This window comes from Tetrao urogallus (assembly GCF_951394365.1).
Source record: "Tetrao urogallus genome assembly, chromosome: Z".
Lineage (NCBI taxonomy): Eukaryota > Metazoa > Chordata > Aves > Galliformes > Phasianidae > Tetrao > Tetrao urogallus.
Genome location: NC_136816.1, coordinates 1,161,475 through 1,164,593, shown reverse-complemented (window position 1 = coordinate 1,164,593; position 3,119 = coordinate 1,161,475).

The window sequence follows — 3,119 nt, the reverse complement described above, 5'->3', positions numbered from 1 at the left end:
GGTTATTAAAGACACCTCGTGTCCCTAAAATACAAAAGAAAAAGAATTAGCACTATCTTCACAGCATGTGTCCCACGTGCAAAAGACACACTCCATAACCCCACAAAATGCCTGTTCCATATATGTGCAAAGCCCATGCAAGACAAAAAGGCACAGCAAAGCCTGTATTAGTAGTGCCCTTTCCCTGCAATCCGCTTGTAACATGTCCTCAGAGATAAAAGCTGTGCAGGAAGATAAGAGCATTGTAAAAATTTAAGAGGCATCACATGACTTACAAAACAAGTTTAATGTCTGCACTGACATTGCTTGCACTACTGTCTTCTTTGGGCTATTTCTGGACAGCCCCCTGAGCCCCTGTGATGCAGTAACTACAACAATGCAATCTTGTTGAAAGCTAAACAGAAAGTCATTCGCATTCAAAATTAAAAATTAACATAATTCAACCAAACACAAACATGATGATTTTATTCAAGCTAGAAAGAGTGACACAGTAAGATTACCAACCCTATCCGAATATTTGAGAATCAAGGAGTCGCCTTGCCATCAGCAATATCTCAGTCCCCACAAAAAGGAAATTAAGGCTGACTCTACTGTAAACATCTTGAGATGGTTTTTGTGGCTATCCTCGCAGTTCAATGGGCAGAATATTCCACTATATTTAACACTCACTTACACAAGTTAAAGTGTCTGCGAATATTTCCAACATCAAGGCACAAAATGGCCTGAATTCATACTGGAAACATCTCTCCATCTTCAGAAAAGTTTAGATGCATGTGAACTGCCTGCTGAAACAGTTTGTAGGACACTAACACCTGAATTCTATCCAAAGCACTTTTGGGAACACTTCAGGCTGACATATGCCTGGGAACAAGCCAACAATTTGAGAAAAAGAACACTGTTTTCATCCTTTGCCAGGCAACGTGATTATCTTTTTTTTTTAACCAAAAAAAAAAAAAAAAAAGAGAGAGATAAAACTCAGTTTTCAAGCATCACTGTTCCTGTCTTCTTTCAAGTAACATTATCTCCTTGTGTCTCAGTTTTTCAAACAAGCAAGAACAAAAAAACAGTATGAAATGCACCACTTTGACAAGCTTCCTTGACAGGCTGGTGCAAATGGCTGCACGAAGACCAGGACTTGTCAGTAGTAATGTGTTGTGTTACTGATTTGTGTTAACGTCAGGCCAAAGGCTGAATTAGTTTATTTCACCCATCGGACCTCATTGACTCTTCAGGAAATACAAATACACGGAGAATTATGGAATCATATGAGTTGAAAGGGACCTTTAAAGGCCATCTAGTCCAACTCCTCTGGATGAGCATGGACGCCTACAGCTCCATCAGCGCCTGGTCCAGCCTGACCCTGAGTGCCTCCAGGGATGGAGCAGTCATTAGATCTCTGGGCAACCAGTTCCAGTGCTTCACCACTCTTATCATAACAAACTTTTTCCTCATATCCAATGTCAATCTCCCCTCCTTTAGTTTGAAATCATTTCCCCTTGTCCTGCCACAGCAGACCCTGCTGAAGAGTCTGCCCCCTTCCTTCTTGCAGCCCCTCCACAGGCACTGAGCGGTCACTCAGTCTCCCCCCAGATCCCTGTCTTCTCCAGGCTCTCAGCCTGTCCTTGCAAGAGGTGTTCCATCTCTTGTGTAGGATTCTTAAAGCACTCCAGCACAAATCACATCTCACAAATTTTCAAGTTAACAACAGTTAGGGGTGACACAGATGGAAAGAGAGGGAAAACTGAAGATCTGAGGAATAAAGTATTGAGATAAAAAATATAAGAAAGGAAAACGCCCTGCATTCTACCACATAAAACAAGGGAAACTTCTAAACAATGTCCAAGCAAATTAGAAAGGTAAGAAAATTAACAGATTGCGACCATCAAAACAACTGAAGTTAAAATGAGGCACTGCTTACTAAAGACTACAAATCTGTGCTTGGAAATTCACAGAAGCTTCCCTGTTTCAGGGGGAAAAAAAAAAGAAAAAAAAGGAAAAAAAAAAAAAGCTTACTCTGTAGCATTCACTGACAACTTACCTTGATTTCTTTGCAACATTTTTTTTTTTGTCCTTGCATAAGGCCAAACACCACTTACTTTCTGCACTGTATTGCCCTAAAATTCCAGCTGCTACTGACGTCTCACCTCTCACATTCCCAACTACAAGTCATTTGCTGAGATTCCTTTTCCCAGCTTTGCAGATACCACTCCCTCACACAATCTCACCAAATTTTGGTCGTCCTCTTCTTTGGTAACCATGACTCACACAGGTATTCCCCTTCTAAAGCAACCTCAATGCTTCTCGGACTGAGCACGATTCAAACGAACTTCTTCCTTTCCCTGATTGCATGCTATGATCCTAATGAGTTTTATTTTCTGCCTTCCAAGACGAGAATTTTATTTTATAGAATACTCATTTCATTTCATGGAAAAGCCTGACAGATAAAGCAGGAGATCATTACTTCAGTATGACCATATGACTCCACCGTACTCAGCTGACACACTTTTATCTAAGTACAAACTGAACCAGGAACATTTCTCATTTAAGCCAATGTCTTGGCAACCCACAGAGGCAATTCAATCACACATTATTGACTTGCTACCATTTCTTTGCCATCATCAGTTAGCTAAACAAAGGTGCCAAACTGTGAGGTCGCCAAGGCTCGCGTGCATGTTCTCTTATCTTACCTGGTCAAAGTGACACAAACAAACCTTACAACCTTGTAAGCTCCACGGAGCCCCCAGCAAGAATTGAAGTATAGAGAATAAATACCAAATTCTTAACAACATTGCTGCAAATTTCACGGCACAAATCCACAAACAGTCTACTATTATTTCCAAATGAACTATAAACAAAATGGCCAAAGCACTGCACTCGAGTTGCTGACCTGCCTAAAAGTTGTGAGGAAGCAATACTCCACAGGTTAAATCCACTAAAAAAAGAAATCATACAATCACAGAATGAATCCTAGAATAGCTTGACTTGGAAGGGACCTTAAAGATCAAGTAGTTCCAACACCTCCTGTGGGAAGGGCTGCCACTCACTGGATCAAGCTGCCCAGGGCCCATCCATCCTGGTTTTGAATGCCTTCAGGGATGGGGCACCACAGCTTCTCTGGG